General features: G+C 40.5%; 1 protein-coding gene across 1 annotated transcript in view; it reads right to left on the bottom strand.

Annotated features, from left to right (window-relative positions):
* PGAP4 (post-GPI attachment to proteins GalNAc transferase 4) overlaps window positions 1-3572 on the bottom strand; it is a 29419-nt gene extending 25847 nt beyond the window's left edge. Inside the window, exon 1 of the mRNA XM_036737604.1 lies at window positions 3399-3572. The gene's annotated coding sequence lies outside the window, so the exon portion shown is untranslated. The remainder of the gene's footprint in view (window positions 1-3398) is intronic.
* Between the last annotated feature and the right edge of the window lie 21039 nt (window positions 3573-24611).

Below are 24611 nucleotides of genomic sequence, written 5' to 3'. Positions count from 1 at the left end.
GTCATTTCCCATCCTGCACTGGAACATGCTATCTTCTTAAGCCTGGACTGACAATCCTATTCAATGAAATCTTTCCTCATCAAAGCAGAGCTGAAGGGCTTCAAGAGACTTCTTATATGAATTGCTTGCAGCTAAGCTCATTCTTCTTTCTATTCTTATATATCTTAGAGCTTGACTTTTACCTACATTTGTATCCCCATCATTTAGGAGAGTGCTGTAAGGAATGATTGAATTTTGTTTCCACAGGAATTATATGAAACATGATTTGAAGTCATACTGGTGGCTAATATCTCTTATAAAACTGCTTGTAGAGTGGGGGGTGTTGGCCACCTGATAATTGGCACATCTAACAGCATACTCTTCTTTGTTCTGAGAAAGGCTTTTTCCTGGGTATAAAAAAACTGTCGGACCATGTGTGGTTCACAAAGGATGAGGTCCAAGGTCCATTAACCCAGACTCTGGTCTTAGATAATGTGACTCTTAGTAAGAATATCTTGGGTTAGGATCTTCAACTCACAGCTTTTGTCAATTCTCTCAGCAATTGAGAAAATTCCTTTCTCATGCTATCTGATGCAGACTAAACTAAACTAAAACTAAAAAATAGCATTTATTAAAAGATAAAGTATGAGGATGAAAGGGTAGGATTGAAATGTGAAAATGAGGGATGTAATCAGGGGGTGTAGACCCATGTGGGAGTGGGTTTTGGTGTTTTCAGATTGGCTGTGAATTCTGACCTGACCAATGAGATACTACTAGTCTTCCCTATTCTTTCAATTCAACAAGGATTAGTAGATAAAATTGTCCCCAGAGAGCTCAGAAACACATTTAAAATGCCATGCAAATTTAGGCTTAAATTCTTAACAAAGGTGGGTCTAACTTTAACAAAAAGGAAACAATGCAGTTCCACCAAAGAAACTTACTGGCTTTGACTCAATAAATGCACCAAAGCCTATTTGAATGAAAGTCCTCTTGGGCAGAGGAAAGGACCTAGTGATGAGGGCACAGTCTCTGGGAACCCCTTGAACCCTTGAACTCTCCTTGAATCTTGCCACTCGACCTGGCCTTGGCCTGAGGCTATAACCATTAAGCCCAAATGCCTACCTTGCCCAGTCCTCTATTGTCCAGCTGTTTCCCACCCTTAATCCTGTTTCCCATCCTTAATCCTGATCAAAATATCTATACCCTAGCTCCGCTACCCCAGCCCTTGATGGGTTGTCATTTCCATATAGCCTTCAGCTATTTCCCCCACCCTGGAGTCTGACCTCGTCCTTAAGTCCCTCCCTAGACCCCTCTTCTGGTCACCCCAGACCACCCCTCAATCCCTCCCACAACCTTTGTGTATGTAATCTCCATCTTGCCTCCATGAGGTTGGTCAGAACCAATCTAGCTCAGATGGGTCTGGCCCTTTTTCCTTACAGGCGTCGCAAGGGGTGGGATCTCTCGGGGCAGGCTTATTTGGCTAACTCTTAGTAAAATTTATCCCTTCCCTTGGCTGAGAAGGCTTGAGTCGAATTCTTTCGGCAGGACCCGGCGTGTCGGTACTTTGGGGTGTCGAGCACCTCTCACCCCAAACCCTCATCACTAGGACTTTGTGGCATTCGCAATATATTATCAAAGGGCAGTCTTACTCACCCTACCAGGGGAGTTGGTGAAGTAGAAAAGAGCCCAGGCTCCTTGGAGGGCTAAAGACCAGAGAGGGTGTGGTGAGGAGAGAATTTCAGGCTTAATTGTATTACTCCCATTCATTTACAAAACTAGTTTGGGTATTAAACTCTAAGTATTAACTGGCTAGTTTGCAAATTCCAGCTTGAGATATAAGATATGGCCCAGGTATTTCACTAACTGGTTTGCTGTTTTACCTGATACAGATCATCTTCTGCATTCTGTGAAATTCCATTGTATCCATTCTGCCTAATGTAACCAAAAGCTATAAAGTATAGCTTCAAACTGCTGCTCATGACTCACTGATTTTTGAATAAATCGGTCTAGACTGGAGAGTAATAACTGGTCCTCTCCACATCTCTGCAACGTTGAGTAGCAATAATATCTTGGTAGCTAAGTAACCCAGGACAATTTCTGTCACATGGTTTCAGAGGCAGGAGGGCAGGAATTTGGTGGTGTATTTCCACACCTAACTGGAAACCGTCGGAACAGCCCGTTATTACTGAGCAAATGGAGTCATACAAAGCCGCATTTATTATTGTATATAAAATTATAAAAACAGAATGGCCAAAGACTCTCACCCTCAAGCCCTCACCTCCCCATCTCTCCCCAATTTCTTGATCTATAAAATGAAGAAGCTGAGTCAGATCATTTCTAAAATCCGAGTCACTTGGCTAGGGATGGCCTTAGGCCTTCCTGTCTCCGAAATGCAGATTGGATAAAATGAACTGCAGGCATCCAAGAAGGAGATCGATCCCCAGTTTGCCCTCAAGGTCCTCTCTCCAGGGCTTACGAAGCTAGTCTTCCTGCTTCACCGGCTCCCTTCGGGTTCTGCTAAATTCCACCTTCTACAAGAAGCCTTTTGCAATCCCTCAATTTTAAGCCTTCCCTCCCTCTGTTGATTATGTCGCATATATCCTGTCTATAGCTTGTCTATATACAGTTACTTGTACGTTGTTTTCCCCCAATAGACTGTGGGCACTTTATGAGCTTGAACTATCTTTTTCTTTTTTTCTTTTTTTGCGGGGGGTGGGTGCGTGTTCCCCAGGTCTTAGCACTGGGCCCGATGCATAGTAGACGGTTAATAAATGTTTATTTATTGGCCCGCTAGAAAAGCCTGCAGCAAGTCCGCGCAGCCTGTGCAACACCTGCCCTACAACGCAGGGATTCGGCTTTGGGGCTAAAGTTAATTCAGGGATGCTAGCCACCTTGGCTCGAGGGAAGAGCCCCCAGGACCCTCTTCCCACCCTCCCCTCCACTGCTCAGATCAGATCGCTCAAAGCCCACCTCCACTTCCGCTTCCCTTTCGGCATTCGGACATCAAAGCACGCTCAGCCCACCAGCTCAGTCTAGGTACCAGCGCGATCTGCCGCCTTCCAGCTGCCGGACCCTTCCCGGTCTAATCCTTCTCCCTCCTCTTATCCTTCCCTCTCCCCTCTCGTCCGATCTTTCTTCTCCCACCCTGGGCGGGGGTGGGGTTGGGGGTGGGGTGGGGTCCTATTCCTTCCTACCCATCCTCCCAGTCGGATTCTTCTCCCATACACGGAGCCAGATTCTCCCCGGCTCAAGCTTAGAGGTCAAGGTCAGAAGCCCCGAAGCCGAGGGCGGGAAGGGAAGCCCCGCCTGCAGTAGGAGCCACTCGCCTGTCCCCAGGGGAATGGGAAGGTAGGGGGAGACCCGGCGTGAATGCTAGTAAAGGAGAAGGTGAGGGGACTCAACGGATGCAGTTTTCCTACCTGGGCAGGAACAACGGGAACGGGGACACGTCCTGCTCTGGGGATGCTCATTCTGTTCCCGAAGCTGCACCTTTCCAGCCCAGTGGTCACATCACCAAAGCCGGGGACGGCGCCTAGCGGTAGGCTCACACCCTCGCCCCCGGCTACGCCGCCGCCCTGGAAAAGGAAAAAAGCAAGGGGAGGGAGGGGCGAACAGTCAAACCGGGTCACGTGAGCCCAGCGAGGGTGCCGGCTGCTCTAGGCATGGACCAGATTTTCTTCTCTCTAAATTATTTTTACTTATTTCGTCAAATATTTCCTAATTACAGGTAAAATTTTAAAAAAAAAATAATTATTTAGAATTTTGAGCTCCAAATTCCATGCCTACCCCTCGCCCTTCCCCGCTTCTCGAAAAGACAAGCAATTTGATATCGATTATACATGTGAAGTCATGAGCAACATATTAACATATTAGTTATGTTGCAAAAGAAAACATAAAATAAAACAATAAAAATAAAGTTTTTAAAAAGTATGCTTCAATCTGCATTCAAAGTTCATCAGTTCTCTCTGTAATAGCATTTAAAAAAAATATGTTAGCCTCAGGGCCAGAACACAAATACAGAATAGAGAAAAGAAACAAAACATATCACAAACAAATCATAAATTGAAAGAAATACAAAGTAAGAAAGAAAAAAGCATGTTGTGTGCATAACAGAACGTGGACAGCTTTTTTTTTTTTATCATTTTGTTCAATTGTTTTAGTAGTGTCTGACTCTTTGTGACCCCATTTGGGGTTTTCTTGATAAAGCTAATGATTTGCCATTTCCTTTTTCAGCTCATTTTACAGATGCGGAACAACAAAACAAAAAGGGTTAAGTGACTGGCCCAAGGTCAGACAGCTAGTAAGTGTCTGAAGGTGCATTTGAATTTAGGAAGATGAATCTGGCATTCTATCCACAGCACCTCCTAGCCATCCCTTTTCATCATGGGTTTTGTCTTGGATCACTGTCTTCACAGAGTAGCTAAGTCTTTCACAGTTGATCATCCTTAGAGCAGGGCTGTTACTATGTACAATGTTCTCCTGGTTCTGCTAACTTCACTTTGTTTAAGTTCATGTAAGTCTTTCCAGGTTCTTCTGAAACCATCCTGCTTGTCATTTCTTTTAGCACAATAGTATTCTATCACAAGCATATACCATAACTTGTTCAGCCATTCCCCAATTGATGGGCATCCCCTTGATTTTGTCAACTGGATGGGAACTGGCTTCTAACCTGTGGGTGGGCAGAGCTGAAGAAACAGAACAGGCTAGAGACAGGAGAGTTTAAATTTCAGAGTGAGGAAAATGACATATACAGACAGAAGCCTCCCCCCAGCCCCCCACCCCCTTTCACCCTGAGCTAGACTAAAGGCAGGTCTTAATCCTGGGCTGGACCATGACATAATCACTTTTAGGTCTTGAGTTACTGTTTCCACGGCCTTGGGGGAACAGTATTGTCTCAAGTCTTGGGGGTCATGCCCACCCTGTGGGGGACAGAACCAGAGTTCTGTGATGGGAAGAGGAGTGTGGTACTTGTCAATGATGAAGAATAGGGATTATAAATATGTATTGAATGGCCCTGGTTAATAAGGGGAGCTAAATCCCTCAGTGAACATCTGGTGCTGGTCCAAGCAATATACTTTGCCAGAGGGTGATATCATCCTGAGCGCAAAAGATTATTGTTGGGCCAAGCTCAGGACACAGCCTGGAAACAAAATTTTGACATTTTCCCTTTTTGGCCAAAGGGTGGGGGGTCTGAAAAAAACCCTACCCTTATGGCCAATAAAAAAGAGGCATTTATAAACCAAGTTGCCATGGGATATTGCTCAGGGGGTTAGTTCCTTAAGGGGACCTGTCAGGGAAGTATGTCCCAGGTGTCATTGCTAACCACTGTTTGAAAAGAGAGGGCGGGGACAAGAATGTCAGAGTGAGAAAATGCCAACACACACTTAAATCAGGACTTTGGTGCTTGGGTACATAACAAAAGACCAGAGAGGGGGGAAAAAAACCACGAAGATAGTAGACTCAGTCTGCCTCCAGAATCTTGGGACAGCTGTCTCATCTGGATGTGGGCTGCTTCTGCATCCATCCATCCAAGCAGGGGCTTACTTCAGATGATCCAGGATTAAACAATGCAATAAAGTTTTTCTCACAATTCCCATAATTGCATAATTAAGTCAGGTACAGATTAAACAACTTAGAGGGCTCATAATGGACTAATTCTGAGAAGGGAGATTTACATGTCACTTAGGTGCCCAAGAAAACTTAAACATTAACATCTTTGTCTTATCACCTTGTCTAATAATTTTCCCCCTTTGGACGATATCATCCTTAAATTATAAGTTGACCTTAAATATAGGTTAAAATTGTAAGATGTTCATACACGAATCCTATTATTTAGTAAATTTAGGGCTGTATTTATAAAACTTCTTGATTATAGAAATTTGCTACAAAAGGAAAAAGAGGGATATGATTATGTCATACAGAGGGGAAAACTCCCTTAGCTGTGTTGGGAAAAAAATTCGTCTAGCTCTGTTTGATTGCAGGCATGAGTCAATATCTAACAGCCAGTCATAGCCACAGAGTGTTAAAAAGGCAAGGCTTAGAAGTAACCAGGTGGGGAATTTTCCTTTTCAGCAAGGAAATAGCACAATGGGGAAATAGAGTCAGGAGGATCCTACCCAGGCTGTGTCCTAGGTCATCCCCACAACCTTTCCCAGGCACAAATATGCACCTTTAAGTAGTTCTCAGACTGCAGCACATGCCATTTTCTACTATTGGCTTTATGACAATTCAGATAGCTCTCCCGGCAATCAAAGCTCAAAACAACAGTAAGTTTATAGTCCCAGGAATTTTTACCTAAAATAGCAAAATTTCACTAACCACAACTTAGAGCTTGAATATCTTTCCTAATATTTCCCTAACAGTTAATGTTTCATTAATTCTTTACTTATAAAATAAAACTACCATACTCTGGGGCTTCTTTGTGTGTTTAGATGCTTGTTTTAAAAAAAAAAAAAGTTTGTTCACTGTCCAAACACAGGAGAAGTGCAAATTTTTAAAAAATAATTTCCAAATTACTTTTGAAGAGGTGATTTAATAATTGTAATGGCTGACTTTTACATCACCCTTTACAAAAGGCTTTCATGACAGCCACCCTGCAAATATTATTTGTATTTTAAATTTAACTGGTTACTTCCTTACTCATCCTGGAAGTTTGTGTATTTCCTGCAGAGTGGAAGTGTTTATGTTTAGTAAGTGCTATACTCTCTATGGTTATCAGAGTCTGAGACTTCCTACCCTTCATCTTCAACTCTCACTCGAGGTGGTGGTATCACATGTTGAATCTATCCATTAGAACTTATCTTATAGCCCCTGCCTCCTTTTGGACATTCTGATTTCAGTGATCTCTAGTCAGTGACCATAACATAATGGAGTTGGTTTCTACCATATATCCGATCACATGCTAGAATGCTGTATATCCCATTTGAATTGACAATGAATTTATGAAATTATGAAATGGGGGCAGGCACAACCCAGTTCTTTGGTTACTGGTTGGGGAAGACCACAATTGGCTGTGGAAAATGGGAGAATTCACACTTTAAGCACAGAGGATATGGGGCAAAAAGCCCATAAAGATAGAGACAAGCGTCAAAAAGTGCGGAGGGATACAGAAGCAGACAGTGACATGCGAACAGGGGGCGGGGTGGTGAAGGCAGGTAGTTTGGGAAAGAGGTTGGGGAGGGGGAAAGGCAGAGAATGTCAACCATGTAACCATGGATTAGAGTTGGGAGCACTAAGCAGCATGGACCCGATGGAAGAGCACTAGAGTTTGGGAATAGGACTTTGAGGTCTCATTTTTATAAGGTTATTTTGGGAAAGAGACAAGCTCCTATCTGTGCCACCTAGGGGTTAGTTCATTAACATATCCAAATCATCTCAAAGGTATGGACAAAACTTCAAAGTCATCATCCAAAGTTATCAGCACTTTTTTGATGTTGTACTAGTCTGGAGCTGTGGAGGTCTGGAATTTGTCTGGAATTTACATAACACAGGACCAGAAACCTCTACAAGCAACACCTACCTGGCTCCTGCTGATTGATAACGTATTACCAGGATGTGAGTATTAGTTAATATATGATACAATTTGTAAATGATCCTCCTTTGATCTTTGGCATGATTTATACATGACTTCCAGGCTCCCCTTTGCCATCTTATTTGCTGCTATTGCTGCTTTACGCTGGCTACTTATAAACCTATTTACTATACTGACTAGATTCTGGGAGGGAGGCGGGGTGGGGTGGTGAGGAGGGGTGGTCAAGGAGACTAGAACAAGATGCATTTTTAACACATCAGTTTTGCTTTTAATAAAGAATCAGTACATAAGTAAGAAGTACTGAATAGCCAAACAACATATGTATCTACTAAGTGGCTGAGAGTTCATCACTTTACTAAACCTGGGAAGTCTCCCCTTGTCCCCCAGTCATTTCTAGGCAGTGTAGTTTGAGTTCTCCTTCAGTATGAAAAGGAGAATTAACACACACAATGATAGAATTACAGAATTTGAAAGTTGGAAGGGACCTCAGTGGCCATCTAGTCCAAATCATAGATGAAAGGAATCTCCCAATTATAATATACCCAACGAGTGGTCATTTAGCTTCTATATGAAGATCTACAAGGAGAGGGAGCCCAGCACTTCTTTTTTCCCCAGAGTTTTTTTTTAAATTTAATTTTAGTTTCCAGCATTCATTTCCACAAGATTTTGAGTTACATATTTTCTCCCCATCTCTACCCTCCCCACCACCCCAAGATGGCATGTATTCTGATTGCCCCTTTCCCCAGTCTGCCCTCCCTTCTATCACCCCACTGCACCCCCTATGCCTTTTCCCCTTACTCTCTTGTAGGGCAAGATAGATTTCTATACCCCATTGCCTGTATATTTTATTCCCCAGTTGCATGTAAAAACATTTTTTTTAAACATTTGTTTTTAGAACTTTGAGTTCCAAATTCTCTCCTGTCTTCCCTTCCCACTCACCCTCCTTGAGAAAGCAAGCAATTCAATAAAGGTTATACATGTACAGTTATGCAAAACACTTCCATAATTGTCGTGTTGTGAAAGACTAACTATATTTCCCTCCATTCTATCCTGACCCCCTTTATTCAATTTTCTCCTTTGACCCTTCCCTTTCCAAAAGTGTTTGCTTTTGACTACCTCCTCCCCCAGTCTGCCCTCCCTTCTATCATTCCCTCCCTCTTATCCCCTTCCCCCCTACTTTCCTGTACGGTAAGATACCCAACTAAGTGTGTATGTTATTCCCTCCTTAAGCCAAATCTGATGAGAGCAAGATTCACTTATTCCCTTTCACCTACCCCCTCTTCCCTTCCATTATAACAGCTTTTTCTTGCCACTTTTATGTGAGATAATTTATCTCTATCTCTCTCTTTCTCCTTTTCCCAATATATTCCTCTCCCACCCCTTAATTTTTTTTTCAGATATCATCCTTTCACATTCTACTCACCCTGTGCCTTCTGTCTATACATATGTATATTCCCTTCAACTACCCTAATACTAAGAAAGGTCTCATGAGTTACAAATATCATCTTTCCATGTAGGAGTGTAAACAAAACAATTCAACTTTAGCAAGTCCCTTATGATTTTTCTTTCTTGTTTACCTTTTCATGCTTCTCTTGATTCTTGTATTTGAAAGTCAGCTTTTCCATGCAACTCTAGTTTTTTCATCAAGAATGCTTGAAAGTCCTCTATTTCGTTGAAAATCCATATTTTGCCCTGAAGAATTATACTCAGTTTTGCTGGGTAGGTGATTCTTGGTTTTAATCCTAGCTCCTTTGACCTCCAGAATATCTTATTCCAAACCCTTTGATCCCTTAATGTAGAAGCTACTAGATCTTGTGTTATCCTGATTGTATTTTCACAATACTTGAATTGTTTCTTTCTGGCTGTTTGTAATATTTTCTCCTTGACCTGGAAACTCTAGAATTTGGCTACAATATTCCTACAAGTTTTCTTTTTGGGATGTTTTTCAAGAGGTGATCAGTGGATTCTTTCAATTTCTATATTACCCTCTGGTTCTATAATGTCAGGACAGTTTTCCTTGATAATTTCTTGAAAGATGATGTCTAGCCTCTCTTTTTGATCATGGCTTTCAGGTAGTCCAATAATTTTAAAATTATCTCTCCTGGATCTATTCTTCAGGTCAGTGGTTTTTCCAATGAGATATTTTATGTTGTCTTCCATTTTTTCATTCCTTTGGTTCTGTTTTATAATTTCTTGATTTCTTATAAAGTCACTAGCTTCTACTTGCTCCATTCTAATTTTTAAGGCAGTATTTTCTTCAGTGGTCTTTTGGACCTCCTTTTTCATTTGGCTAATTCTGCCTTTTAAGGCATTCTTCTCCTTATTGGCTTTTTGGAGCTCTTCTGCCATTTGACTTAGTCTATTTTTTAAGGTATTATTTTCTTCAGTATTTTTTTGGGTCTCCTTTAGCAAGTCATTGACTTGTTTTTCATGATTTTCTTGCATCACTCATTTCTCTTCCCAACTTTTCCTCTACTTTTCTAACTTGCTTTTCCAAATACTTTTTGAGCCCTTCCATGGCCTGAGACTAATTTATATTTTTCTTGGAGGCTTTTGATGTAGGCTCTTTGACTTTGTTGACTTCTTCTGGCTGTATGTTTAGATCTTCTTTGTCACCAAAGTAAAATTCTATAGTCTGAGTCCTTTTATGCTGCTTGCTCATTTTCCCAGCCAATTACTTGTCTTTTGAGGTCTTTGTCAGGGTATGACTGCTTCCAGAGTGAGGAGTGCCTTTTCCCCAGCTTCAGGGGTTTTTTGCTGCTGTTTTCAGAGATACTTCTATTCTGAGGTGGTGTGATACTCCTCCCTGGCCTGTGCTCTGTTCTGTGAGTGCAAGCACTCCTTTTTGCTGTGCAACCACCAGGAGGACTCCCTCTTCACAGTCAACACAAGCTGTTCCATACCAGTGTTCCTCCTCCCCCAAGGACAGCCAACCAGGATTGGGACCCAGATCCAAGAAGGGCCAAGTGAGAGAACGCTACCTTATCACCAAGAGAGATCTCTGCACTTCTACTCTGATCCCTGCCTGATTTCCCCATTGTCTGTGGGCCTAGAGCTCTGGAAGCAGTTGCACCTGAAGCCACCTCTGCTGCCCTGGGGCTGGATCTTCTCTCACCCAGCTCCAACAGTTTTCCCACTGACCTGCTAAGTTGTCTTTGGCATTTGTGGGTTGAGAAGTCTGGAAACTGCCATAGCTCAGTGATTCAGTGCCCTGAGGCCTGCCCCACCGGGTCTACTCTGGCCTGGTCTCTTCCAGCACATGTGATAGACCCTTCCCAGTGACCATCCAGGCCATTTTGAACTGGAGACTTATTTCCCTCTGTCATTTTGTGGGTTCTGTAGCTCTAGAATTTGTTTAGAGTCATTTTTTACAGGTGTTTGGAGGGATTTAGGGAAGAGCTTACATGAGTCCTTGTTTTCAAGCTGCCATCTTGGCTCTGCCCCCTCCATGAGCCCAGCACTTATTAAGGGAGTCCATTCTACTCTAGAACAACTTGTTGTGAGGAAGTTTTTCTTGGCATCAAACCTAAATTTACCTCTTTGCAACTTCTACCTATTGCTCCTGGTTTTATCCTCTGGGATAGAAAAGAACCAGTCTGATCCTTTCTCTGCCCTTCAAACACTTGAAGATAGGTATATGTCTGTCTTCTCTTCTTCACGTTAAAAATCCCAATTTTGTTTTATAGATTTTCTTATGGGAGGGTCTCCAGTTTGTTCACAGTCCTGATTTCCCTTTTCTGGACGTAGTCCTGTTCATCAGTATCTTCCTAAAATGATGTCCTTAGAACTGAACACATGACTTCTTTCTCCAGGTTTCATGCGGCTTCTCTTCTTCCCCCACAGTCCTTTAGGATGTGAGGGGTTATCTTGTCAATCCAAATCAGGCCCTCTCCCAGTCCCAAGTGCAGGGGAAAAACTCCCCAAGAGACTGAGGAGGGGAACCTGTGAGAGACATCCACCTGAAACGATCTCTAGCCTTTTGATCTTGGTGATGGTTGGATTAGGTATGGCCAAGGCAGTGTTACCAATGCCTCCATTTCCTCCCTTCCTATTCCATTTGAAATACTTTTGTAATCAGTAACACTCTGGTTTCCAAACCCAACCCACCACTCAACTGAAACTGACTCTCTAAGGTTACCAATGTTCTTTGAACTGTCAAGTCCATTTACCTTAGTCCTAATCTACTTGACCTCCCTGCAGTGTTTGATACTGCTGATTACAAATTTCTTCTGGATGATCTTTCCTCCTTTAGCTTCTGAAACTCTGTTCTCTGTTGATTCTTCCCCTTCCTTTCCATGTAATTGTTTTTTTTGAACCTCCTTTGCTATATAATTACCCATATTCTATCCCCTCACTGTGATTATTACCTAAGGCTATATATATACTTGGCCCTACTATTAACTTGTCTATATGATATGTTTCTTGTTATCCAAACTCACTAGCTCCATGGATTTAAATATAATTTCTACACAGACAACTCTCAGATTTACATGTCCAGTTCTCTTCTCTCTCCTGAGTTCCAGTCTTCACACTGTTGCTCTGTCTTCCCTCCTCTTTGAGAATGAAGGACAAACAACAACAGCTCTGTCTTCTAGATCACCTTAATATTTGCTGGAAGGGAATAAAATATGGCACTTCAGTAAAGAATATTATTTTGTAGGAGAAAGAATAATGACCATTCATTCATTCAACAGGTAACTATTGAGTATGTACTTTTTGGAGAGAAGTACATTTTCAGTAGGGCAGGTGTCTCCAATGTGGGGGCCGGGCCCCATAGAAGCTATGGAATGACCAGACTGGAGTTATGGTTAGATGACAATCAATGGGGTGATAAACCAATCAGAAGATATTAAGATAAGTTTCATTCCCACCTTTCCCCCCCATAGCCAACCCCAGCCGACCTTCAGTGAGTCACAAAACTTGGTTACTTAGAGCAGGTACCCAGACCCAGGTACACACAGTAGGTGAGCAGGTCAGTTTTCACACACACACACACACACACACACACACACACACACACACACTTCTACCCCATTGCCCTCACATCCTATTTCCAATCAACATAGGAGGGTGCTGTGCTCTGGGGACATAGCCAATGAGAAAGAAAATGCTATGTCTCATACCTCTTACAGTTGAATGAATTTAAGTTACATAATCTTTTCCCCCACCTCCTTTTCTGAACTTCCTTATTTCTGTGGAGGGCACAACCAACTGTGGCCAGAGTGGCCTTCGTTTTCTTTGAGTGACTCAGTTTACCTCATTGAGCCTTGCTGGGTGCTGGGCCTGCTACTCCTCTTCCGGGGCAGGAAGCCCAGAGACCCATGCCTGGGAGCAGAGAACTTCCTGTGTGACGATTCATGGGGCTGGCTGAGGGGAGGTGTTGACTCCAGAGCCACGCCCTATTGGGTGTTAACCTAGTCTACGTGAAGTGAACCTCCCAGGGTCCTAGGGGAAGGGGCCAACTCAAGAACCAATCGGCCCTGGTCATTCAGGCGGCGCTTGATGATGTCAAAAACTCTATAAGAGGGGAGAGGACAGCTTGAAGATTCTTTTTCCTTTCCGGTTGGCATGGCAGCGGTGGCGAGTGTGACTCTGGGCCAGCCCGAGCTCTTGGGCTGAACCTAGATGTTGGTAACTATGAATTGTATTGGGTCTGTCTATTGATATTTGTAATTTGTTTGTATTTTGTTCTGAAGTTCGGGGTTCTGGTTTTTTTCCCTCGAACTAAGTGAATGTTCTGAACTTCAGGGTGCTTGCTTTTTCCCCTGAAGTAAGTGGATGAATCTGTGTTTGGTCCGTCTGTTGATGCTTGTCTGTATGCTCCCCTGAACTAACTGAATGCTGAACTAAAGAAAGCTGGTCAACCCCTTCACCGTGCTTTCCTTGTTTAAGCAGATAAAAAGAACCTGTGCTTTCCCGGCGTGCCGGCAGCCTCCTGGGTGCTGGCTGTAGGTGGATCTTACGCCCCCACAGAAGCTGCTAGCGGATTGTTAAAACACCAACCCCTCACTGTCCCAGCTTTTCAACATCTTCATCCTTGATTTCTCATTCAATCAAACCTTTCCCTTCCAATTTAGCAATGATCTCTTAATAGCGAAATCTGTTGGATTTTTCTATTCTCACTTTTCATCCTTATAGCATTGACATCGTTGATTACTTGTGAGCCACATCTAAATCAGACACGTGGACGCATATAACCTAAATGGGCAGCATACCACACACCACATCCCTTACAAGCTTTAAATGTAACAATACAAATATTAAATTTAATATTAAATGATGTACAGCTAGCATTATAACTGAGTCTTCCTTGTTCTGATTTATTTCTCAATTCAGCTTTAATAAATGCTTGTTAAGTGATTGATTGCTTTATAGCCTTTGACATTGACATTAAAAAGTACCTATGATGTAACAGGAAGAATTTTGGGTCTACCTGGATTTGAACCTTGGTTCTGATGCTCACTAGCTGTGTGACTCTGGGCAACTCACTAAGTCATAGTTTCCAAGTTCAAAGGACTCTCAGAAACTATTCAGTTCAACCCATACCTAACTAAGAATACCCTCTACAACATTTCAGGCCTCTGCTTAGAGACCTTGGGTGAGGGAGAACCCACTATCTCTCAAGAAAATCCATATATTATTATCCCTTTTTGGGATAACTCTAATTGTTAGGGTAGCAATCCTCTAGGAACTTGGATCATCCCTCCCCCAGTGATGGAGTAGACAGGCTTCATCCTATGGGTGTGGAGTGACAGAGGAAGTTTGCAAAGGAAATGACAGCATACAACAGACAGGAAAGTACCACCAGATGAGAGCACAGGATCATAGCTGGAAAGAACCTTAGAGGGCACAGACACTTCACTGACTGAGGCCCAGAAATGTTAAATGATTTGCCCAGGATTACACAGCTAGCAAGTGTCTAAGGTAGGGTGACTTAGCTACTTTCTGTGCAGTCTAGGTCACTGGAATTGGACTGGGATACTCTAGTCAAGGTCAGGAAGAGACGGCAGGGTGATATGGTAGTGGCAAACTTCGGGCTCTGACCTGCTCCCTAAACAGTAAGGAGCTGAAGTGAGAAGTCTAAGGCCAGCAATAGTCCATACGGCAAAGAGAAAAATAGCAGTTATTGAGAGTCCTTGTTCACAATGGATCCTGAAGAATCAATGCCCCATGCTAGGAGGGCCCAGGTCCCAAGTTTCCAAGGTTTTATTTAAAGACTGGTCCTTCTGGATGTGTGAATGTACCAACTTGTACTATTTATCCTTCTTTGGAGCAGGGACTGTAGGAGCTAAGCAAATTGAACTGTGATTTTCCTTGAACTCTCAAGTTCAGAACAACCTATGTCCTGTCTGGAAACTTCCTACAGGGTGCAAATGAAAAGTAGATGCTTTATTATGTATTGTTTATTGCTTTTATTGAATCTGTGCCAAGCATAAAATGCTGTGGACAGTATCTCAGCACACTCATTCTGTTCTTCTGGGGAGGTGACTACATGATGTCAAAGTCACATGATTAGGGCTCTGTGAAATATAGCAAATTCTGGGTGGGACTGGGAAGGGGCAGGATTGGCCAGAGGGGAGAGCTTGGGAGCTGATTTTGATTAGGTAAAGCCATATCCCCAAGAAAGGAGTCCATGTAGGGGCGGAGTTGTTTCTTGAAGGTTTAGTCTTTTAGGTTACCTGAGAATTCAATGCAGGATTAATGTTTTAGCATGTGGAAGGATCTGGTAAGATAAAGAAGTACCTATGTTTGTTTCTAAAGCCATTAACATTAGTATATTCAAAATACTTAAAGATAATTCAATTACAAGATAAAGATTACAGTAATTATCAAATTACAGAAAACAAATTAATCTAGTTTCTAGACTAGAGCATAAATTCTTATTTGAAGTAAAAGTTCATTCAATAAAAGGTAAATGGCTCATCTATCCTACTTAAAAGTACATCAACAACAGTTAATCAGATGCCAGTTTTTATTGTCTTTAGGAAGCAGCTTTGTGGTCAGATTTGGGGGTGGGAGGGTGGGAGTGGGATTTAACAAATGAATTAATAAAAAAAATGTTTATTAATGTCAGGATCCCTATGCCAAGACCACCCCTCTCTTTTTACTATTAGGAGACAGCCTGTTTTCCAGAGTTAAGGCCCAGAAAGCAAACTGTGCCCTGAGCTTGGCATAACAACAATCCTTTGCGCTCACCCTCTGGATGATCTTAACCAAAGCAAAATCCCAGAATTGTTTCAAACTAGCATCAGGTGGGCTCTGAGCTCAGACAAGTACCTGTAGTGCCCATGTCCTGGTCATGAAGTCCTGCTATGAATCAAACTTGTCTCATTGCTCCTGTTACCTCGCCATTGTCAGGGCTCACTTTATAGCCACATAGATACATGCACTGAGATTTCTCCACGCTAAAGCTGGTCTCCTACTAGAGGGGGCCTGGCATATGTGTGTCTAGTTTCCTTCCTTCAACAGAATAAAGTTTTTTGCTTATAACCACTGTTAGCTCTTTGGTTTTATTTTGTTTTATTTTTAGAGTTAACTGTGGTTTTGATAACCTGTGTGAGCTCTCTGGTTTTGGGGGTTTGTTGTTTGTTTGTTTGAGTTGAGTTTGTTTGGCTTTGTTTGAGTTTGTTGAGTTTGTTTGAGTTCCATGGCTGCTGTGGCTCTCTGGTGATTTGTTTTGTTTTTCACAGCTGGCAATTGGAGCACTACTTCTGTGAGCTCTCTGGAGTTTTCTTTTTTTTGTTGTTTAGAGTTTACAGGTGGTTGCCTGACTTCTGTTACTCTTTGGTCATTTGGACAGGGTTGACATTAAGCACTATGTGTCAAGCACTCTATTAAATGCTAAGGATACAAGTAGAAAAATAAGACCAAGGAACTTATACTCTAATTAGAGGAAAGATAGTGTAAGACAGAGTTCAGCTACAGGGTGAATAGAAAGGCCCAGAAGTCCTCAAGTTGTAGCTAGTATGGATCTCAAGGTCCAGGGTTCTCAGGGTTTATCAGCAGGTTAGACAGGCACAGAAACAGGGCAAATAGTAAGGCCTAGAGATTCTTCCTCTTACTGGAAGAAATGAGTTAGGTGATTCCCTGCTCACCTAGGTAGTATGTCTCCTTCAAAAAGCAGAAGGTTTGGAAGGGATAGACTTTATGTCCTGAGTAGAATGGGGTTCCTGAGCTCTCTTGAATAGGGGTGGGGATGTTGGGAAGGGATGACGAATTGCCTGTAAAATTGGGAGAGAAGAGCAGCTTGACCATCTGACATCCTTATCAGTTGTCATAAGGCCCTTCTATGGGTAAGTGTGGGGGCAGGGAGGAGGAAGGGGAGGGGAAGGAGGGACTTAGAGATCTTGGTCCTTTGTCTCTCAAAGTCTCCCTGTATTCCAAAAGATATTCCCTAACATAGCTTTCTTCCATAGTCATCCTCTGACTTATGCCCCAACTCCTTTAAAGAAATGGATCAAAGAATGATGCAGAAGTCATCTGGTTCAATTCCTTTATCCCTTTCTTGAGATCACAAGTTTACATACGAAAGCCTGTCAAGTAGGATGATTTAGTGATAAAGTGGGGGAAAAATATGGATCTAGAATCATGGAACCTAGGTCTGAATTTTGGCTCTTCTGTAAATTGGTAAGATCTAGGGCAAGTTTCTTAACTTCTCTGGGTCTCGGTTTCCTTTTCTATAGAATGAAAGATGTGGCAGTGAAAACTATTCAACCTACAATAAGAGAGACTGAGGGTCCATTGTCCCCTCTAATTAAAGTGGACCTCAGATCTTCTTCACATTCTGAAATGCCCTCTCCTTCTAGGGCCCTATTTTTATATGACTAGATATCTAAGCATTCAAGTACAGCTGTAGCAAATACAGAATAATTCTACTGGTTGACATATGATGCCTATGCTAAAAATGCTTTCAGCAGGGTCATGAGTTAGCTGAAGCAAGGAATATCTCTACTGACTAGGTGGTCATAAGATGGACACCTGCTCATGTTGGATAAGAGAGAATGATCCAGAGGTACAGAATAATTTTGGGGGACTTTCCATGTAGTTGAGTTATGGGCTTGGTCACCATGATAAGGAAAAACAAGGGTAGAAGGCCTCTAGCTAGTTTTCTATGATTATGCAAGTGATCTTACCATCTGCAGCTCACAGCTCTGTGGCCAAATATACAAAACTTACAATCACCACCTTTATGGAATCATAATGAACTAATACTGATTGGAATAGAGTAGGGAGTCCTCAATGAATCAATACTCTCAAGGGGCTGGACTTAATGATCTCTAAGTCTCCTAGCTCTAAATCTATGAACCTATGAACTTAACCACTTTCCAAATAGTCATTTCACTTCTCTGAACATCAATTTCCTCATGTGTAAAGTGAAAGAGAAAGCAGGATGCTGCTGCTCTCAGATGAACAAGTGGCTCAGAATACGTTAAAAGGATTTAATTTTAGGAGTGCAAACTATAGTTGTTTAGTCGTTTTTAGTTCTGACTCTTCATGACCCCATTTGGGATTGTCTTGGCAAAGATACTGGAGAGGTTTGCCATTTCCTACTCTGTCTCATTTTACAGAGGAGGAAACTGAGACAAACAGGGTTAAGTGACTTGCCTAAAGTCATACAATTAGTGTCTGAGGCCAGATTTGAACTCAGGAGGATAAGTCTTCCTGACTCCAGGCCTGGCACTCTACCCACTGTGCCAGCTAGCTAGGGGATTAGGGTTGTTGCTCATTGATTCACTTAGATTTCAAGGAAGATTTGCTAGAATAATAATGTAGAATAAAAAAAGATAGTTCTTAAGACAATTTTTATATAGTTTAGATTTTCATAATAAGATGCTAAGCCTTTTTTTCTTTCTTTATTGGCCTGAATGAAATAAAATAGTGGTTTCTGTTTTCCTGCTGATCACTTTCACTGATCATTTATTTATTTCCCACTACGTGCTTTTTCTAGATAAGCTAAATTAATGGTCTTTACTAATAGCCAGACAGAAAAGGCCCAACCTGTGTAATTGAATATAAAACTGCTTGTCATATAACAAAACTACTGTTAATTAATTTTAAATAGAAAAGACTAGTATTGTATATAAATCAATAAATCCATGAGGCTTTCCCACTCCCTCTTAATGCCAGTGCCTTCCCTCGATTGATTTTCTCTAATTTATCCTGTATATATCTTGTTTGTACATAGTCACTTGCATGTTGTCTTCCCTATTAGCCTACAAGTTCCTCGAGAACAGGGACGATATTTTGCCTTTCTTTGTGTTCCCAGCACTTAGCACAGTGAATGGCATATAGTAGGTACTTAATAAATGCTACTTGACTGTATATATCAAAGCCTGCTGTGATTTCATTCAGTAGATAAGAGACAGATGATTCCAACTAGTTCCTGTGTATACTTGCAATAAATCTCTTTCTTTCCTCCCTCCCTCCCTCTAGCTCGTCATTTTCTACAACCCTGAGCAAAGATCTGCTAACATTGCAGGGTACTATATCCTCAAACCTACTGTAGCACAGACTCTGTGGTAACTATACAAGTTTCTACTTTCATGGACAAGTTGGGTTCTCAGAATGTGGCTGTTACATCCTCTTAGTGGTCTAGGGTTAGCCCTAGGGAGTTGTGAGGTATCTTTTCTACTGCTTTATTGTTCAATGGCCCTCCCATGTTTTTCCCTATGATTATTTACTACATTTTAATGTATTATGTATAGTTTATATTATGCAATATATACTATATATAATACATAGTATATATTCTATATATTTTATTTGATATTTAGTTATTTGATGTCAATTAGTCAGGCAGATTTATTCAGCTTTTAGAAAGAAACATTTTACTAAGGTTGCACAGTATGAGCAGGTGGTACAAGACAAAAGTACCCCCCTCCAAAAAAAAAGTGACATCCTCTCTTACAAAGTGGGAAAATGGGCTCAAGCTTAGAGAGTGATGGTAAAGGAGATCCTGACAACAGATCCTGTAAGTCCATTTGCTAGAGTCCTCAAGATGTTCCCCATATTTACGGTATAACTCTCTACTGAATTCTTTGTAGAGCCTTGAATCTACTTTTGTCATGTCACCTAGTCTGTCTTTTGCTCCTGATTCAGTCACAGCTGCGAGTGGAGGGACATTGCTAGGATGCCAATGAAAAAGTCCAAGTCCTCCAACCTTTCAAAGTTAATAAAGTACTCCTCCAGTCAAGAAGAAGGGGGTAGGAGGATGAGACTGAGTGATTAATTAAAAATTAATTGATTTTCAGGGGCTCCACTTTAATGGCTATTCTTATACTGGCAAACGCTTGAATACCAATTCTAATTCTTGGTTTTGTACAGGCCCTATAAGGTATTTACCAAATTCTTTGACCAATTCAAATAGATGTTTAGTTGCTCAAGAATTTTTTCACATTTGATTTAAAGATTATGATTGATTGATTCAATAGAAAAATGTTCATCTTACCTGACTAAGTATCAGGGCCTAGCGTCTTGATACTTTAAATGAGGTGGAGTGATTTTATTGATTTACTTGATTGATGCTCACTCGTACTATCCTACTTATATTCTCCATTTTTCTATCCTCATCAAACACCCTTTCCTTAATTCCCGTCAAACTTCTTAGTCCTTCGTGTTCCTCAACCCCATCTCTCTGCTTTCATATTATCACTCTCCCATTTCATTCTGCTCCTTAACTCTTCCCTCATCTTTTTCAACCTCCCCATACCCCTCAAAACCTTCATGCCTTCATCCCTTTCAATCTTCTACCCACAATTCCTCTCAATCTCTTTCATTCCTTTTAATGCCATCTTCCTCCCAATTTCTGCATCTTCTATACGTAACTCTCTATCCCTACATACTCAATACTTACCTTATGCCTCTGAAATCCTCCATCCCACAGTACTCTGAACCCCATTACTGAGCTATCTTCTTCTAATTCCCCCATTCTTTCATTTTCCTCAAACTTCCATCTCCTGTCTTTGATGCTGCTATCCTCCTTAAATTCCCAAACATTATCAACCCCCCCCCATTCTCCTCCATCACGTTAGCCCATTTTCCATCCTAGTCCAAATCCTCACCTTCCTATTTCTCTTAATGATTTAATCCCTCCATCCTTCTCAAAACCTCCTTTTCTTATGTCTAATTCCTCTTCTTTCTCAAACTCCATCCCCTTCTGTCCTTCCTCAACATTCATCTATAACTCTCAAGTCTCTGGTATCCCATCTTCCTTAAGCTGTCTCATTTCCCATTAACCCTTTCATCTCTCAGACTTATCCTTTACTCATCACTCAAACTTTTAATTCCTTCAACCTCTTCAAATACCCTAGCTACCTCAGCTAAGTGCACTCCTATCCAACTACTTCCTTCCCATTAGTCTACCAGCCACACCAACTCTTAAAATATATAAAAAATTTCACTACATACTCCAAGGTTACCGTTCTCAACCGCTAAATCTGATAGCTTTTTTAAAGTCCTCATACTACTTAATTTCTCTGCATCTTTTGACATTGTCAGTTACCCTTCTCCCTGGTTATTTGCTCCTCCCTTAGCTTCCATAAAACTGCTTTTGCCTGAATATCCTCCTATTTTTACCTCTCCTCAGAGTCCTTTTTTGGAGCATCTAGTTCTGAATGCCCTTAAATGAAGGCTCTAGCATGTGTCATCTTTCCTTCTCTCACCATTCTGACACTTGGTGATCTTATCCATTTCCATGGGTTCAATGATCATTTCTATGCAGATGATTCCTAAATCTACATATACAGCCTTATCATCTCCCTTGAACTTCCAAGCCCTACATAGCCAACTGCCCATTGTACACTACTATTTGAATGTCCTGCATCTAAAACTCAATGTGTCCACAAAAATTTTCCTCCCTAACCCCATTCTTTTGCTATACTTCTCTTTCTCTGCTGAAGAAATCACTGCCCTTCCAGTCAACTGGGTTCATAACCTTGGAATCATCCTTACCTCCTTCTTTTCCTTCATTCTTCAAATCTAATCAGTTGTGAAGTTTTGTTAATTCTGCCTCTAAAACATTACCACATTTATTTTGTTTGTCTTTGACACAGCCACTTCACCATTTCAGGCTTTTACCAAATCTTGCCTATGCTGTTGCAGTAGCCTCCAAACTGGTCTCCCTGCTTCCAGTCTCTTCCGTTTACAATTTATCCTCCATACAACAATGAAAATTGTCTTCTTAAGGAATAGGTCTATGTGCCTCCTCTCCTCAAAAACTTGAGTGGCTCCCTATTGCCTCTAAAACAAAATAATAATAATAAAAATGGATATTTACCTATAGGGCTTTATGATTTGTAAAAGACTCTCTCTAATGTGCATTTACATATATATATACATATATATAAAATCCATTTGATCCATATATACCTGTGAGGTATATTATAGATGAGGAAACTGAAGCTGAGAAAAGTTAAATTATCTATTCATGGTTACATAATTATTAAGTGTCAAAGGCAAGATCTGAACCCAGTCTTTTCTGACTTAAATTCAACACTTCTTCCACTGTACTTATTACTGCCTTGAATGTCTCAGTTTGATATTTAAAACTCTTCATAGCCTGACTCCAACCTACCTTTCCAGACTCCCATTTTACTTTAGTTCACATATACTACTGATGTTCCAGAAAAAATACCCTGTTTATTGTTCCTAGAAGCTACCAATGATTTCTTAATTGCAAATCTAATGGCCTTTTCTCAATCTTTATTTTTTTACCTCTGTCCAGAATTTTACAATGTTGGTCACCAGCTCCTCTGAATTTACTACCATAACTCTGCTCTCTCTTGGTCCTCTTCCTATATCTTTGACTGCTGCTTTTCAACTTCCTTTGATTTTTTTTTAAATTCAATTTTCCGTTCCAAATTTCCTCTCCTTTACCCATTGAGAAGGCAAGAAAAATGTAATTAATTACAAATATGTACAGTTATGCAAATCAAATTCCTGCATTAGGCATGTCTAAAAGAAAGAAAGAAAGAAAGAAAGAAAGAAAGAAAGAAAGAAAGAAAGAAAGAAAGAAAGAAGAAAGAAAGAAAGATAGAGAAAGAAAGAAAGGAATGAATGAAGGAAGGAAGGAAGGAAGAAAGAAAGAAAGAGAATTGAAAGGGAAATATATTTCAACTTCTTCTTTGAGTTCATCAGCTCTCTTCTGGAGGTAGATAGTATGCTTCATTATGAGTCCTTTCCCTTTGGAATTCTATTTGGTCATTATGTTGATCAGAGTTATTAAGTCTTTCAAAGTTCATTATTGTTATTGTATAAATTATACTGGTTCTACTCACTTCATTTTGTATTAGTTCATAAGAGACTTCCCAGGTTTTTTCTAAAATAATCACTTTCATAATTTCTCATAGTTAACTAGTATTCTATCATATTCATATAGCATAATTTCTTCAGCCATTCTTCATTTGATGGGCATTCCCTCAGTTTCCAATTCTTTGCCACCACAAAAAGAGCAGCTATAAATACTTTTGTCCATGTGGGTACTTTTTCTCTTTCTTTGATCTCTTTAGGATATAGGCTTAGCAGCAATATTGCTGGATCAAAGGGTATGCACGGTTTGGTAGTTTTTTGGGCACATTTCCAAGATTCTCTCCAGGTTGGTTGGACTAGTTCATGGCTCTACCAACAGTACATTAGTGTACCTATTTTCTCACATCCCCTCCAACAGGTCATTTTCCTTTTTTTTTCTATCATAGTTTAATGTGTATGAGGTGGTACCTCAGAAATGTTCTAATTTGTACTTCTCTATTAATGATTCAGAACACTTCTTGTGTGGCTTTTAATAGCTTTGATTTCATCCTTTGAAAGCTGACTATTCATATCTTTTGATTTTTTATCAAATGGGGAATGACTTTCTTGTAAATTTGACTCAGTATTTTAATATTTTAGAAATGAAACATTTATCATAGAAATTGGCGTAAGATTCCCCCCAGTTCTTTTCTTTTAATTTTAGTTACATTGGCTTTGTTTATGCAAAACCTTTTTAATTTCATGTAATCAAAATTACCCATTTTACCTCTTGTGAACCTCTCTTTCTCTTATTCGGTAATGAATTTTTCCCCTTTCCATAGATCTGACAGGTAATTTGTTCCCTAATCCACTAATTTGCTTATAATACTACCCTTTATATCCAAATCATTCACCCATTTTGAGTTTATCTTGCTATACAGTGTGAGATACTGGCTGATGTCTAGCTTCTGTCAGACTACTTTCCAGTTTTCCCAGTAGTTTTTGTCAAATAATGAGTTCTTGCCCCAATAGCGGGGATCTTTGGATTTATCAAATAACAGGTCACTGTGCTTATTTGCTTCTGTCTATTGTGTACCTAATCCATTTCACTGATTAGCCCCTCTATTTCTTACCAAATTGTTTTGATGATTACAACTTTGTAATATAGCTTGAGATCTGGTACTCTTAGACCACCTTTGAAACCACTCCCCATTTTTTCCCCATTAATTCCTTTGATATTCTTGATCTTTAATTCCTCCAGATGAATTTTATTTTTTTCTAGTTTTACAAAGAATTCTTTGTGGGTTGATCGGTATGTCACTGAATAGCTAAATTAATTTTGGTAGTAGCATAATTTTTATTTTATTGGCTTGGCCTATGTATGAACAATGAACATTTCTCCAGTTACTGAGATCTGTATTTATTTGTATGAAGAGTGTTTTGTCATTGTGTTCATATAGTTCTTGTTTGTGTCTTGGCAAGTAGACTTTCAAGCATTTTATACTCTCTGCTGTTATTTTAAATGGAATTTCTTCAACTCCTCTTTCTGGATTTTGTTGGTAACATATAGAAATGCTGATGATTGATGTGGATTAATTTTCTATCCTGCAACTTTGCTGAAGTTAATAGTTTTTTAAATTAGTGTTTTACTCTCTAGAGTTTTCTAAGTAAACTATCATATCTGCAAAAATAATAGTTTTGTTTGTTACCTATATCTATTCACTTCTTTTTTGTCTTACATTACATTTACATTAGCTTACATTTCTAGTACAATATTGAATAAAATTGTAACAATGGACATCCTTGCTTCACATGTCACCTCATTGGAAATGCTCTTGGTTTTAGGTAGATACTACTCATCATTTTAACAAAAGCT

The sequence above is a fragment of the Trichosurus vulpecula genome, chromosome 9 (genome assembly GCF_011100635.1).
Source record: "Trichosurus vulpecula isolate mTriVul1 chromosome 9, mTriVul1.pri, whole genome shotgun sequence".
NCBI lineage: Eukaryota > Metazoa > Chordata > Mammalia > Diprotodontia > Phalangeridae > Trichosurus > Trichosurus vulpecula.
This window is presented reverse-complemented; position numbering and strand designations above follow the sequence as displayed.